This window comes from Neoarius graeffei, chromosome 3 (assembly GCF_027579695.1).
Source record: "Neoarius graeffei isolate fNeoGra1 chromosome 3, fNeoGra1.pri, whole genome shotgun sequence".
NCBI lineage: Eukaryota > Metazoa > Chordata > Actinopteri > Siluriformes > Ariidae > Neoarius > Neoarius graeffei.
In genome coordinates this window covers 41,674,446-41,691,989 of record NC_083571.1, presented here as the reverse complement: position 1 = coordinate 41,691,989, position 17,544 = coordinate 41,674,446, and the positions used below count along the sequence as shown (strand labels likewise).

At 39.8% G+C, this 17,544-nt stretch overlaps 1 protein-coding gene across 1 annotated transcript in view; it reads left to right on the top strand.

Annotated features, from left to right (window-relative positions):
- adgrb3 (adhesion G protein-coupled receptor B3) overlaps window positions 1–17,544 on the top strand; it is a 722,174-nt gene that overhangs the window by 230,897 nt on the left and 473,733 nt on the right. The window lies entirely within an intron of this gene.

Genomic DNA, 17,544 nt, shown 5'->3' with positions numbered 1-17,544 from the left:
AAAAAGAGCATCTTGGAGTGGCAGCGGCTCTCAGAAGTAAAGATGGGAAGAGGATCACCAATCCCCCTAATTCTGCACCGACAAATAGTGGAGCAATATCAGAAAGGAGTTCGACAGTGTAAAATTGCAAAGAGTTTGAACATATCATCATCTACAGTGCATAATATCATCAAAAGATTCAGAGAATCTGGAAGAATCTCTGTGCGTAAGGGTCAAGGCCAGAAAACCATACTGGGTGCCCGTGATCTTCGGGCCCTTAGACGGCACTGCATCACATACAGGCATGCTTCTGTATTGGAAATCACAAAATGGGCTCAGGAATATTTCCAGAGAACATTATCTGTGAACACAATTCACCGTGCCATCCGCCGTTGCCAGCTAAAACTCTATAGTTCAAAGAAGAAGCCATATCTAAACATGATCCAGAAGCGCAGACGTCTTCTCTGGGCCAAGGCTCATTTAAAATGGACTGTGGCAAAGTGGAAAACTGTTCTGTGGTCAGACGAATCAAAATTTGAAGTTCTTTATGGAAATCAGGGACGCCGTGTCATTCGGACTAAAGAGGAGAAGGACGACCCAAGTTGTTATCAGCGCTCAGTTCAGAAGCCTGCATCTCTGATGGTATGGGGTTGCATTAGTGCGTGTGGCATGGGCAGCTTACACATCTGGAAAGACACCATCAATGCTGAAAGGTATATCCAGGTTCTAGAGCAACATATGCTCCCATCCAGACGATGTCTCTTTCAGGGAAGACCTTGCATTTTCCAACATCACAATGCCAAACCACATACTGCATCAACAGCATCTTGCAGCATTTTGGCTGCGTAGAAGAAGGGTCCGGGTACTGAACTGGCCAGCCTGCCATCCAGATCTTTCACCCATAGAAAACATTTGGCGCATCATAAAACGGAAGATACGACAAAAAAGACCTAAGACAGTTGAGCAACTAGAATCCTACATTAGACAAGAATAGGTTAACATTCCTATCCCTAAACTTGAGCAACTTGTCTCCTCAGTCCCCAGACATTTACAGACTGTTGTAAAGAGAAAAGGGGATGTCTCACAGTGGTAAACATGGCCTTGTCCCAACTTTTTTGAGATGTGTTGTTGTCATGAAATTTAAAATCACCTAATTTTTCTCTTTAAATTATACATTTTCTCAGTTTAAACATTTGATATGTCATCTATGTTCTATTCTGAATAAAATATGGAATTTTGAAACTTCCACATCATTGCATTTCGTTTTTATTTACAATTTGTACTTTGTCCCAACTTTTTTGGAATCGGGGTTGTGAAACCTCAGTTCCATAGTGCCACCTCTCACAGCCCTACTGAAAAAGGGTCCCAAGCATCTGCAATGGAATCAGGCCACCAAGGATGCTTTTGAGCATCTCAAGACCGCATTCACTTCAGGTCCTATTTTGTAACATCTAGACCCCAGCATCCCATTCATGGTAGAGGTTGATACATCTGAGACCGGGGTAGGAGGGGTACTGTCTCAACGCACAGGTGAAAGACCAAAGTTACATCCCGTCATCTTCTTTTAAAAAAAACTGACGTCTGCAGAATGGAATTATGACATTGGCAACCGGGAACTCCTTGCTATCAAGTTAGCCTTGGAAGAATGGTGGCACTGGCTAGAGGGAGCAAAAAACCTGTTCACCATTCTCACTGACCATAAAAACCTGGAGTACTTGAAAACTGCCAAAAAAATTAAACCCTTGTCAGGCTAGATGAGCCCTGTTCTTCACACGTTTCAGGTTCAGGATCTCGTTCCAACCCTGCTCCAAGAACACCAAGGTGCATGCACTGTCCCACATCCACAACAGTGCCAGGCCCAACTACTGAACCTACTCTGATCCTACCACCGGGATGCTTTAATCCGGCCATTACATGGGAGGTGAATAAAGAAATAAGCTGTGCCCACTACCCATATCACAGACACCCTGGTCCCATCTTGCCATTGACTTTATCATCGATCTCCCCAAGGCCCAAGGTAACACTGTCATCCTGGTTATCATTGACCGATTCTCAAAAGCACTGAAACTCATCCCCTTGCCAGGTCTACTCACTGCCTTCAAGACTGCAGAACTCTTGTTTACACATGTTCCATTACTTTGGCCTTCCAGAAGACATCGTTAGTGACAGGCCCGCAATTCATTTCCAGAATCTGGACAACATTTATGGACAAGCTGGGGGTCTTGGTCAGCCTAATGTCTGAGTACCACGCTCAGGCCAACGGCCAAGTGGAATGCACTAACCAGGAGATCGGGTGCTTCCTCAGGGTCTACTGTATGGAGAACCCAAGGATTGGGCACAATTCCTTCCCTGGGCTGAATATGAATCTCCGAAATCCCAATACTTGTCGCAAGTCCCAGGTCAGATATATAGGCCCATTCAAGATCCTACACCACATTAACAAGGTCTCCTACAGGTTGGAACTTCCTTCTCATTCCCGCATGTCCTCAGCTTTCTATGTGTCATATCTCAAGCCAGCAATTCCAGGAGCCCTGGCAGATGGTGCTCCCAGCAATGAACTCTCCCACTCCGCTCACCTCCATGCGAAGTATCATTCTGTGTCTCTAAACCTGATCAAACCAAGACTTATCTTGACTCTCCCTGATTGTTAGTGCTTTTGACTCTCACTTACGTTTATTTACCTACTCAACTACTCGCCTGTCCTTTGATATCCTGTTTGCTGATCGACCGGCCCATGCCTAACCCTGACTTTGTTTAACGCTTGGAGATTTGGATCTGGACACTTGTTTGTGATGTACCCACTGTCCCCTGCACCTGCATCCATAAGTGCCTGCACTCTGACAGTCATTCATAGGTTTTTCTCTCTTTTGACTATTTTCTACATTGGAGAACAATGTTGAAGATATCAATACTATGAAATAACATATGGAAGATATTTGGAATTATGTGGTAAACAAAAAAGTGTTTAAAAAATGTTTCATATTTTAGTTTCTTCAAAGTAGCCACCATTTACCTTGATGACACTTTGCACACTATTGACATTATCTTAACCAGCTTCATGAGGTAGTCACCTGGAATTCTTTTCAGTTAATAACTGTGTATTGTCAAAAGTTAATTAGTGGAATTTCTTGTCTTCTTAATGCATTTGAGACCATCAAATCGTAAATAATAATAAAAATACAGTAAATAGCCCTATTCCACATCTGTAGTAATCCATGTTATGTCAAGAACCACTCATCTAAGTAAAGAGAAATGACAGTCCATCATTTGAAGACATGAAGTGTCTTTTAATGAATAAAAATAAAATAAATATAAACCATTGAATTAGTCCAAAACTTTTTTTTACTGGTACAGTGTATATAATTATTCAGCTTCATGAGGTAGTCACCTGGAATTCTTTTCAGTTAACAACTGTGCATTGTCAAAAGTTAATTAGTGGAATTTCTTGTCTTCTTAATGCATTTGAGACCATCAAATCGTAAATAATAATAAAAATACAGTAAATAGCCCTATTCCACATCTGTAGTAATCCATGTTATGTCAAGAACCACTCATCTAAGTAAAGAGAAATGACAGTCCATCATTATTTGAAGACATGAAGTGTCTTTTAATGAATAAAAAAATAAAATAAATATAAACCATTGAATTAGTCCAAAACTTTTTTTTACTGGTACAGTGTATATAATTATTCATATTATATATATACACTTTTTTATTTTTTTGCATTGAATCGTGCTTATATTAGCAGTATACATGATTAGTTCTCGGAGTAGAAACAAGTGTTCATCCTTCAACGTTGCCAACACTGTGGTCATACACCCACACTTACTGACTGTGCATTTAGATCCATTGGGAGTGCACCACACGTCCCTAACCTTATCTAGCAATGTCTTGCTTAATATTTTAAGACTAATTAACTATTTTGAAAGATGGTGTACAACTGTTGCATGGATTAAATTCTTTCTTATTAATGACATTGAGTGATCTGCATTGATCCCCAGTCAGACACTGTGTGCAAATCACAAATCTGTTTTCAGCCTAACAAGGCACAGGGAGAATATTTAATATTTTTATTTGTCTAAAGTGTGTGTGAGTGAGAGAGAAAGAGAGAGAGAGAGTGAAACCACTTCTGCCTCAATATTAAAGCTGTCATTCGAAGCTTTCTGGCTCAATTTAATTTTGTCTTATTTTGTCTACACTCTTGCCTCACCTTTTCTCTATAATGACATACATACATATACATACTCACTGTCAACTTTAATAGGAACACGTGTACATGTGCTAATTCATCCAATGAGCCAATCATGCAGCAGCACAGCATTTGTATAAATTCATGCAGATACAGGTCAAGAGCTTCAGTTAATATTCTTATCAAACATCAGAATGGGAGAAGACTGTGATCTCAGTGACGTCATCATTGTTGTTGCTACCAGAAAGACTTGTTTGATTATTTCAAAAACTGCTGATCTTCTGGGACTTTCATGTCCAGCAGTCTCTAGAGTTTACACAGAATGGTTGAAAAAGTGAATGGCAGTTCTGTGGGTAGAAATGCCATGTAAATGAGAGAGGTCAGGGTAAATGACCAGATTGGTTCAAGCTAACCTCTTTTTACAACCACAGTGAGCAAAAAAGTATGCACAACATACCAAACCAATAGCAGCAGAAGACCACAATGGGTTCCACTCCTGTCAGCTTAGGACATGAATCTAAGGCTAGAGTGGGTTCAGACTCACAGAAACTGAACAGTTGTCGATTGAAAAAAGACCAGGCAACATTTTTTTTCCAGTCTTCAACTGTCCAGTTTAAGTAAGTCTGTGCCCACTGTACCCTCAGATTTCTGTTCTTGGCTGAAGCAGTCTGGCTATTTTTCTCTGACAAGATATTTTTGCCCACAGAAGTGCCACTCACTGGGTGTTTTGTTGTTGTTGTTGTTGTTTGTTTTTCCACACCATTCTATGTAAACTTGACAGACTGTTGTATGTAAAAATTCCAGGACATCAGTAGTATTCTTAAATACTCAAACTAGCCTGTCTGGAATCAACAACCATGCCATGGTCAAAGTAACTTTTTCCTCATTTTGATGTTTGATGTGAACATTCACTGAAGTTCTTCAACATGATTTAATGCATTGTGCTGCTGCAACATGATTGGATTGTGTCAGTAACCAGGTATATACGTGTTCCTAATAAAATGGTCAGTGAGTGTATATGGAGAAGAACATGCATCAGAAATGAATGAACATAACAGACAGAAGCAAATTATCAAGTCCAGTGAATTCTTGCCACTGAAATACACATGGTTATATGAAAATGGTGGAAACTCTCATTGCCACAATAAAGAACTGTCACTGAAATAGGAAGCTGTGAAACAATGTGTCTATCAAACCAAATCTACTGAACATAATAGCTTCGGTTTATTTATTTATTTATTTATTTCTCATATGCTACCTAGAATTTGCTGACAATGATGGTAATACACCTGTGGGTTGCATTTTCATGCAAATATAAAAAAGTGCACCTCAAACAGGGCAGTCAGATTTGCATGCATCAAAACCGTGGACAGACACCAAAAAACATACAACTAAAAATTTGGCTAGAGGGTCATCTTGATAAGGAAGGGGAACTATGTCTTTAAATTGACCATTAAAATTTGTGACATTTTAATACGAAGCAAGATGTCCTTGTTTAGGGCTTTCATCTTGACAATCAAATAAAAAAGGAAACATGTTCTGCAGTTTGCATGTTGCACTTCTAGCTGCCAGTTTCAATGGAATTTATTGACTGAGATGTTGGGAAAGGACAGAAATTTTGCATATGATCATGTAACAGTCCCTGAGTGTGGGTAGAACACTGAAGTACAGGCAGGCAGGTAGTGGTACTCAATTCCATGTTTATTTTATGACTGTTTTTCAGCTCAAGTGTGAGTGATACACACCACACACACGAATGCTCCATTTGGAAGAACTGCCTCCTCCAAGCTTTCTTCCTCCATATCAGCCCTCGGCCATCACTGCAAAACACCTACACACACACAACATCAATTAAATACAGGTGTGATTGTTTTGCCACTCACCTTCCTTGGTCTCACTCTCCATTCACAAACCAGCAGTTGACCACACCCCCGCTGGCACAGATAGGTTTATTTATTTGTTTGTTGAACTGGGGGAGTAATGCTGAAGAAATTTGTTCTGTGGAATGATAGAATGCTTTTGAAGCAGTGATTTATTCAGTCTGGAAAAGGGAAGTCATAATTTTTCAAGACATGTTTCACAGTAATATTATTGACTCACATATCACACCAACTCAATTTCTTAACCAGTACTAGCTGTAGATCATTAGTCATTCAGCTAGGTCACATTAACTAGATAACATTTGCTTGTGTTGTTTCTTGTGTTCTTTATTAGCTAACCATTTAAGCATAAATGTTTTACAGGCTATGTTACAATACTAAGTACATATACTATGTACTACTTAAAACAATACTAGGTTGTACTTGGGTAGTTAAAGTTGCTATGTGCAAGAATTTTAGTTGAAAATGTTCAAAGATTAACTACAGTTATCAACAGAACATGACGATATTGTGTCAAAGATGTCTGTGTATTTCATTGCTAACCAGCTAGCCCTGAGACAAGGCACACCATCCATCTTGTAATACCACTTTGTACCTCAAGAGGTGATAATGAGTCACTGTAGGGTCCAGTTTGCCCTCAGATCAAAATGAGAGGAGAATTCACACATCACTGGTGGGCTACATACACGTTAGCCTCTAAGGTGAGACTGACAAAACTAAAAAAGAGAGAAGCAAATGGGGTTCTGCAGGTTACAGAAACTATTGGCATCCAGGCATCAAAATGTGGATTTGTGGTTACCATTTTGTGTATCAGCATGTTGTATTTTTGGAGTAATTGAGAGATAAAGAAAAGGGGTCCTACTGGGAGAAACTGAATCGTAATGCTAAACACTAAACAACAGTGGAACACTGGTTTACAGAGCCTCCACTCGCATACCTGGACATTGAAATCTTTTTAGACTGGGTGCATACACTTTGTGTAAGTCTAAAAATTAAAGATGTTCCAGTGCCACGCCCTTCCCGAGCCAGAGCAGAGTGCTGATGGAACTGCATCTAGTGCCAGGTCTTCATCTCTGAGGCCATCAAAGAAGGGTTTTAGCTCCCAGAGGGGAGCTCTTTGAGGGGTGGCTCTGTCACATCCACACACATTTGTGCCTAGCAGTTCAAACTTTGACTCGCATCCATGCAAATTCACACTCTGAGCAGTGTACATTTCTAGGACTAATTACATGCACCTGTCCCAGATTAAAGTGCAGTCAGCGCACACTTATAAGGATACTGAGCACATACAGACCTTGTGAAGAGCAATTCCAGCGTTATGGATGTGACACTTGAACTCAAAATGGCAACAAATGACCCAGTGCATGTTTTATTGTCTCCCAGTATTTAAACAGGTGTTGCAAATTTTAAGGCTGTACCATACTGGAGAAGTGATAGAACAAGAACAATTCCCATAGTACATCTAGGGCATGCCAGAAAATGCCAATAAAAGATGCGTTATGGATCTCATCTCATTATCTGTAGCCGCTTTATCCTTCTACAGGGTCGCAGGCAAGCTGGAGCCTATCCCAGCTGACTATGGGCGAAAGGCGGGGTACACCCTGGACAAGTCGCCAGGTCATCACAGGGCTGACACATAGATACAGACAACCATTCACACTCACGGTCAATTTAGAGTCACCAGTTAACCTAACCTGCATGTCTTTGGGGGAAACCAGAGCACCCGGAGGAAACCCACACGGACACGAGGAGAACATGCAAACTCCGCACAGAAAGGCCCTCGCCGGCCCCGGGGCTCGAACCCAGGACCTTCTTGCTGTGAAGCAACAGCGCTAACCACTACACCACCGTGCCGCCTGCGTTATGGATGTGACAGAAAAAGTATCACTTTTCTTGGGTGACTGTACGTTTTTATCAAACTCTGTGAAATTGTAAACCTAATGTCGAAATGGAGATATCCATTTGATAGAGGGGTCCAAGGTGAATATTAAAAAATCTTTGTTTAAAATATTTTGTATTTCATGCAGAGTTTCGGAAGGAAAAGTCAGCGTTATGGATGTGACTCGTCTGAAATAGACATGGCATATGTTTAGAAAATCAGCAATTTAACCACCATAACCCTTTGAAAAACTCTAAATATCAGCTAAAACTATCAAAGTTCTTAAATAATATTTAGGATGGCTATTGTTTTGTGGATTTTAGCATACATTTCTGTGGCTTGTGGCAATAATATAGAATTGTACATGATCAAAGTTGATTTTAGCTTGGGTTTTACATTATAAGAAAGAAAGACTGATATATTAAGGCGAAGGGAACAATTCTTGTGACAAATTGGTTCAACTTATTCACATCTGTAAAATACAGGCCGAGTTGATATCTCTGGGAGTGGTTTTGATGTATTACATGTTGCTTTATTTTTGCATGGTGAGGTTGACATTTACATGGAATTGCCCTGAAGTAATTTGCTCGGTGCCTCATGTCTGACCTTACCGAGCCTTCATTTGCTATATTGTCTTTCTGGTTTATGACTCTAGTTTGTATTTTGCATTCTGCCTTTTGTCTCTGCCTTCTGTAGTCCATTTCTGCCTCGTATAAGCCATAATCATCAAAATAAAATAAAAAAGCCTTGAAATATTTCACTTTAATGACTATAATGAATTAGACTTCATCTAATTAATATAGAATATATGAAAGTTTACCTTTTTGAATTAAATAACTTTTTCACAATATTCTGTTATTTTGAGATGTACTAGTGTACAGTGCCTTGCAAAAGTATTCATCCCCCTTAGTGTTTGTCCTGTTTTATTGCATTACAAGCTGGTATTAAAATGGATTTTGGGGGGGTTAGCACCATTTGATTTACACAACATACCTACCACTTTAAAGTTGCACATTTTTTTATTGTGTGACAAACAATAATTAAGATGAAAAAACAGAAGTCTGGAGTGTGGATGAGTATTCACCCCCCTCAATGTCAATACTTTAGAGCCACTTTTTGCTACAATTACAGCTGTAATTCTCTTGGGGTATGTCTCTATTAGCTAAGCACATCTAGCCACTGGGATTTTTGCCCATTCCTCAAGGCAAACCTGCTCCAACTCCAAGTTAGATGGGTTGTGTTGGTGTACAGCAATCTTCAAATTATGCCACAGATTCTCAATTGGATTGAAGTCTGGGCTTTGATTAGGCCATTCAAAGACATTTAAATGTTTCCCTTTAAACCACTCCAGTGTCACTTTAGCAGTATGTTTAGGGTCATTGTCCTGCTAGACTGTGAACTTTCATCCCAGTCTGCAACCTCTGGCTGACTCAAACAGGTTTTCCTCCAGAATTGCCCTGTATTTAGTGCCATCCATCTTTCCTTCAGTCCTGACCAGCTTTCCTGTCCCTGCAGATGAAAAAACATCCTCACAGCATGATGTTGCCACTACCATGCTTCATTGTAGGGATGGTGTTCTCAGGGTGTTGGGTTTACACCACATGTGGCATTTCCCATGATGGCCAAAAAGTTAAATTTTTGTCTCATTTGACCAGCTAATCTTCTTCCATGTGTTTGGGGAGTCTGCCACATGCTGTTGGGCAAATGCCAAACATGTTTTCTTCAGCAATGGCTTTTTTCTGGCCACTCTTCCATAAAGCCCCACTCTGCGGAGTGTATGGCTTAAAGTGGTCCTATGGACAGATACTCCCATCTCCACTGTGGATCTTTGCAGCTCCTTCAGTGTTATCTTTGGTGTCTTTGTTGCATCTTTGATTTAATGCCCTTTTTGCCCAGTCTGTGAGTTTTGGTGGGCAGCCTTCTCTTGTCAGGTTTGCAGTAGTGCCATATTCTTTCCATTTTGCTATAATGGATTTAATGGTGCTCCCTGGGGTATTCAAAGTTTGGGATATTTTTTATAACCCAACCCTGATCTATACTTCTCCACAATTTTGTCTCTGACCTGTTTGGAGTGCTCCTTGGTTCTCATGTTGCTTGCTTAGTAGTGTAGCAGAGTCAGGGTCCTTCCAGAACAGGTTGATTTATGCAGACATCATGTGACAGATCATGTGACACTTTGATTGCACACAGGTGGATTTTAATCAACTAATTATGTGACTTATGAAGTGTATTGGTTGGACTAGCTCTTATTTAGGGATTTCATATGCAAGGGGGTGAATACCTATGCACACTCCAGGTTTCTGTTTTTTCATCATAATTATTGCTTGTGTCACAATAAAAAAATGTGCACTTTAAAGTGGTAGGTATGTTGTACAAATCAAATGGTGCTAACTCCCCAAAAATCCATTTTAATTCCAGCTTTTAATGCGACAAAACAGGACAAACACCAATGGGGGATGAATACTTTTACAAGGCACTGTATATTGACCCATTTTAGGTATCTAGCTCTATTGATGTGGACTTGGGTATCAGTAAGATGATCTAGTACAATACTGCAAGTAATGCAAAAATAAATATTTCCAGCTGCAAATTCAAAGTATATACTTCAGAGGCACACATTACATTTTTACATTACAGGAATTTAGCAGACAATCTTATCCAGAGCATCATACAAGTTCAACAATTTTTACCTAATCTGCACATCTTTGAAGTGGGAGGAATCCCACTTCAAGAGAACATGCAAACTCCACACAGAAAGGCCCCCGTCAGCTGTGAGGTTTGAATCCGGAACCTTCTTGCTGTGAGGCGACAGTGCTAACCACTGCACCACCGTACCACTGCAAATCAGCTATAACATTAAAACTACCTGCCTATATTATATTGTGTCGGTGCGCTGTATTTCACCAATACATCAAGGCATGGACTCCACAAGACCTCTGAAGGTATGCTGTGGTATCTGCTATCAAGCTCTTCATAGTAGTAACTTTATGTTCTGTAAATTGCTACTGTAGGTGGGGCCTCCATGGATTGGACTTGATCAGATTGAAATCTGTGGAACTTGGAAGTCAAGTCAACACCTTGAACTCTTTGTCATGGTGGCAGGGCACATTATCCTGCTATAGGCCACTGCCATTAGGGAATGCTAATTCCCTAATTGCCATAAAGGGGTGTACTTGGTCTGTAACAATGTTTAGGTAGGTGGTACATCTCAACTTAACATCCACAAGGTTTCCCAGTAGAGCATTGTTCAGAGCGTCACATTGCCTCTGCTGCGTCGTCTCTTCCCCCAGATAATCGACTCACATCCACGTGATGTAAAAGATAACATTATTCATTGGACCAGGCCACCTTCTTCCCTTCCTGTGGTCCAATTCTGATGCTCATATTCACATTGTAAGTGCAGGAGTCCCACCCATGACCCTGTCACTGATTCACCAGTTGTCCAGTTTTGGTAGGAACTAACCACTGCATTACCAGGAACACCCCACACAACATATCATTTTGGAGATGCTCTGACCCAGTCATCTAGCCATCAGAATTTGGTCCTTGTCAGACAATTTGGCCCTTGTCAAAGTCACTCAGATCCTTAGGCTTGCCCATTTGTTCTGCTTCCAACACATCAACTTTGAGAATAGTGTTCACTTGCTGCCTAATATATCCTACCCATTGACAGGGTCCATTGTAATGAGATAATATTATTCACTTCACCTGTCAGTGGTTTTAATGTTATTGCTGATTGGTGTGTATAGCTCCCTTTTTACTAGGTGGTATATTGATAAACCTTCTAATTTATCAGCACTGATATAATAAACATTACTTAGACTGCATGTTTGATGTTCCATTTCTTTCCTTGAGTGTATCTTTGATTTATGAACATTTATGTTACATTACATTACCTTATATTACATGGCATTTAGCAGATGTGCAGGTGGCATTCAGCAACAAGTGCAAAAGTCAGGTACACGAAGTGCTGAATGCCTAGACAAGAAAGTTCGAGTGCCAAATGAACAAGTGACAGCAATACTTAGTGTAATATGTTGTTGAAATCCCAATACTCAAACAGCCAAGGAAACAAACCAACCATATAAAGTATAACTAAAGAACTCAAAACAGCTAACCCCAGGACATAAGCTCTGTTCATGAGCCAATACAAGCCATGCACTGGGATTCTTCTCCATGATCATCTCTTGTATGTAACAAAATGTTCTCATCTTGAAGGACGGCAGACCAGAGGAATTGATTTTAGCTTGCCTAAAGTATGACACAGCTGCTATTAAAGAAGCGAGCATGACATAATGAATTATTACAGTCCTATCTTCAAATAGCTAGGAGGTTGTGTTACTGTAATAGTGTCTGACTTACAGCAAAGGCAGTCTTTATTCTGGTATATCAAGTCTGTTTCCCTGAAAAGGTTGAATTTCCCCCCCCCCCCCCCCATCTTGCTCCCATCCCCTCTCTCATCACTCTCCTGAACATACACTCTACTTTTTTGTTTTTGTCTGATTTTGTAATATCCACTGCTTCTGAAAACTTATAGTCATATTTTGACTAATGCATGGCAGACATGCAGAATGCTTTTTGAGCTTGGATGCAGTTGCAAAGGTGCAAAAAAAAATGGTTTTCACTTGACAGATGCAGTGCTTGGCATGGATTCTCTGGGTTTGGCAGTGACCATTCAACCACATTATAAGCTTGAAAGGACTGAGTAGTGTGTCTGCTCATGCCAAGATTTCTCAACACAGAGCTGCACTGCTTTCCTTTGCACTTCTCTGTGACAGGCACTTTGATTCCATAAAATAATTAAATAATACAATAATTACAGATTGCTACCATGTACAACCACATACCCATGTATGCTGATGGATCAAGCAAAATAATTGTAACCTTATTCTGCAATAGGAATATATTTTTGACACTTAGGCCCAGATTTACTAAGATCCAAGAATATGAGTAAATTTGTGTTTGCAAACACATTGTGAGTGATCTTGTTGCAGGTGATTTACAGATAATAATTGAGTGAATGAGTGATTGAATGATTAATAATTGTCACATGGAGGTTGAAACTATATTTACTCATCACCCATCACTTTGTAGCTGACAGTCAATTGTGGGCATTCCATGCCCTAGTTGCCTTGCTCTTGTATATTTATTGGTCAGTCAACAGTATCCTTCACTCCCATTGGTGTGAACCTTAATCTCGTTGGCACAAACTTGACATTAGTTTAAATCAGTACCCACCCACTTTGAGTCACTAACAGTTATTTTGCCTGTCATCACTACAGGTTGCTGAATTTCACTGACATCCTATGATCTCTGGTCATCACATTGCTGCTTGTCTCTTCCTGTGTGTTTATCCCTTAAAGCTAAAACTAAAGCTTGTGGGGTTTTTGTTTGTTTGTTTTTTTTTCAACAGTAAGTCATCCTGTAAAATGACTCAAAATACAATATGAATATAAAATAATAGTGCAGTGAATGTGCATCATGTTAATTACATTAATAAGGCACTGGAATGAAAACAGTTTCAAACACTTTCAATATTGTTGGCATCGGAGGAGTGAGAATGTGGTGAATGTCTGTTTATAAGACTTGGTAATGGCAGAAACAGGCTTTCACAAATTTAATACCTGCTTTCCGGATGTATTCATTTGCACATGTTGTTTCAAAAGTGACTTTTAGGTTTAATAAATCACTCTGCAGATGCAAAATTACACTATTTACACTGACCCTGCTCTGAGATCAGATTCATTTCATTGATCTCAAGATCAATACAGCAAAGCCATGCTGTAATTCCAACATATCAGCCACCTTGTTATTTCTGCCAATTTTTCTTTTTCATTCCATCATATCTCAGTTGGACGGTGACTCTTGACCAGGTGACTCTTAGAATCTACTTCTGATGAGTAACAGGTGTGCACCATGACAGTGAATAATGTGTTAACCCTGTGTTGAGGAGCAGTGTTCATCTTAAAGGAAACAAAACAACTCTAAGAGAAAGGGTTCAGTGTTGCCTCATTTGAATCACTGAGACTTTATGATTTCAGGGAAGTAGCAAAAGCATTACTGGTATCCTGTTAAAAAGTTGGATAAAAGGTCTGCAGATTACAGGAACAACAGTATCTTGGCTCATAGGCCTTTCTGCTTGTCACGTACCACCTTGGTGTCATAGACTGTGTGGGAGGAACGATGGTTTTTTGACATGGTGTTGGTGAATTGTTGCTTTAAGAGGTGGTAGTGGTAAAATGGAGGTAACACGTCATCACTGTACTTTAGCCTCTGGTTAAACACAGTGAAGAAGCCTACATAAACTGGTTGTAAGAAAAAATACGACGATGCAAGAGGCAGATAATTCATCTTCCTGATGAAATGTCATTTACTTAATGTTGACCTTGTCTTAAAAATTTGCACTTTGAAATCTATTTTGAACATTTATGTAGTATTTAAGTTTAAAAACAATAATTAAAGCAGTAATGTGATCCACAATGTCTATGGTTTATTTTACCATTGACACTTCCAGCAGTTAAGGCTCATATTCTAACTGTGATACATAAACACACATGCATTCAGGAGACACAAGTAAAGTCTGGAACTTATGGTGCAGTCAGTATCACTATGGCAACAGACATGTTTCCTTATATATTTGTGTCTGTATTCAACAGAAAATGACAGCCTATGACAAGTATCTGAAAGCTATTCCTGTTTGTTTTACCGACAGTTCATATTGAGCACTTGAACAGAAGGCTCCTGACATATTCTCTCAACACCTCACACTTTGATGAACAAAAGTAGAATTGATTTTTTTTCTTTTTTATGAGAAGTTGAACTCCTTCTTGTGAATAATCATACTAGTCATAAATGCAAACAAAGGAAGCACTTCACACTGATATATATTTTGGTTAGATGGACACCTATAATGATATGATGTTTCTTGAACCTGTGGTTCTGGATAATGTACTTAAATAACTGAACACTAAGCTGAATACTGAAACAGAGCTCATTTATTCAGCGTAAGAAGCATGATCAGGACAAAGCAGCACTCAGGCAAGCCAGTGTAGAAACACCAGGAGCCTTGAGCCTTCAGTGTGTGTGTGTGTGTGTGTTTTCACACACACACACACACACACACACACACACACACACACACACACACACACACACACACACACATAAAGCAGCTTAGACAATGTGAGAGCTCCATCTAGGTGTTTCTTTGTGGTACTGCAGAGGGATATTGTGGTGTATTATGAGAACGTCTTTGTTGCATATTTTGCAAAGAAATTATACAAGTTTTATACACAATATACACAAATAGCAAGCAACTTTTACAAACAAAAGGAGATTTGCAACGAAATATATTGAGAGAGAAAAATATTTTTGCAATTAAAAAAGAAAGAAAGAAAGAAAGAAAGAAAGAAAGAAAGAAAGAAAGAAAGAAAGAGGTCACACTACTCACATGATTGTGACTAATCACTAATTAACTAGCCTGATTTTGAAAAATGCAGAAAATAAACAGTAAATTCATGCACTGTGGTTCTGATTAAAATTTAATGTATTAAGAAGTAAAATGGCAAGCAGAAGACATGAAAAAAGGTAATGTCTAATGAATCAGCAAATGTAAATGATTTATGACAATGTATAACAATATGAGACTATTTTAGGATATTATTGCTTCGAGCTATTTCAGAAAAATGCTTCATTTTTAGGTTTTAAGTTGTTTGTTAAATATGTAATGTATGATATTACTTTGTACATTTTTACAACACATTTGGCTCTGTACAGGAGAATATAGATTTGGGGAGAGGCAGAGTTTTGTTATTTATTTTGTTATTTATGGTGGCATGGTGGTACAGTGGTTAACACTATTGCCTTATAGCAAGAAGGTTCTGGGTTCAAACTTCACAGTTGATGGGGGCCTTTCTGTGTGGGTTTGCTCTGGTTTCCTCCCACAGTTCAAAGACACACAGTTTACTTAAAAAATACCCAGCCACTGGGGTTTCATAAGCCAGTGCATACTTAGTGCCAGTCCCAACCCCAGAGAGATTGGGGAAGGTTTCATCAGGAAGGGTATAAAACCTATGCCAAATCAAATATGCAGATCAGAAATTGAGAAGGATGATCTGCTGTGCTGATCCCTAATGGGAGCAGCCGAAAAAAGGAGGAGAGCTTTGTTGTTTATCCTGATTTTGATTGGGTAGTGGTATGTTCAGAATAAAAAGCTACCCTGTTTATAGCTTGAGCATAGATTAGTTTTGGCTTTAGCATAAGCAAAAGTGGCTGAGGAACTAATCAGGGACACATGAATCATGTGGATACCTTGGAGGAAAGCAAGATATTCAGAAACAGAAACGATCAGAAAATGGAAGTTTAACTGTTGCTAAAATTTCCGTCTTACAGTCTCTATGTCGATTTAAGTATCTGGCTGTCTAGACATTTATCTATATAGGGGCCTTTCACAAGATGTCATCGTAGCTGTGGATTTGTTTATGCAACCACACTGCCAGGCAAAGCTTTGTGTTTGACAGCATCCGGCACAAGTGTACGCGAGTGGTTCAGCTCAATTCAGTAAACATCTACAGATAAACTTGTAGAAGTTACATCTAAAAGAACAATGCCAGAGATCTGTAGTGCTTTTGGATGGAATGACAGACATGAAGCTAAACTTGGTTTAACTCTTCACTACTTGCCGGCGAACCCTGAAAGATGAGAAAAATGGCAAGCTGCAGTTAAATGGGAAGACTGGATGCCAACTAAGCATTCCTGTGTGCGTGGAGAACATTTTATATAGGTTTAGTATGAGAGTATGTGTAACATTTCAAATGTATATCTGGATGTGGGCTTTGGATGCGATATATTTTATTAGACTGAATACTTGGTGACATAAACGAACAGCATGTTTACTGTATGTACTGATAATGTAGATGAGGCTAAACACCACAGAAACGTGCTAGATCTAGGCCCTGGCTTGCTTCTTACTATGAGAAATCCACATTTGAGCTTACCTTTGTCAAAGTAAGGTATTTTGCTTAATCAGGAAATTCCCATAACATTCTGGCATGCAGGAAACCTGCCTCAGGATATTGGTAGGCATCTGCACTTTTGTATGCCTTTAACATCTCTCCGGTGTATTCAGAAGTCTCATCTCATCTCATTATCTCTAGCCGCTTTATCCTTCTACAGGATCGCAGGCAAGCTGGAGCCTATCCCAGGTGACTACGGGCGAAAGGCAGGGTACACCCTGGACAAGTCGCCAGGTCATTGCAGGGCTGACACATAGACACAGACAACCATTCACACTCACATTCACACCTACGGTCAATTTAGAGTCACCAGTTAACCTAACCTGCATGTCTTTGGACTGTGGGGGAAACCGGAACACCCGGAGGAAACCCACGCGGACACGGGGAGAACATGCAAACTCCACACAGAAAGGCCCTTGCCGGCCACGGGGCTCGAACCCGGACCTTCTTGCTGTGAGGCGACAGCGCTAACCACTACACCACCGTGCCGCCCCGTATTCAGAAGTCCCAAATACTAAATAGTTCAGGATGTTGTAGTATCCCGAATCTGGTAGCTGGTTTGCCATACACTTTTCAAGTGGAATAAATATATTTGTGGGAAAA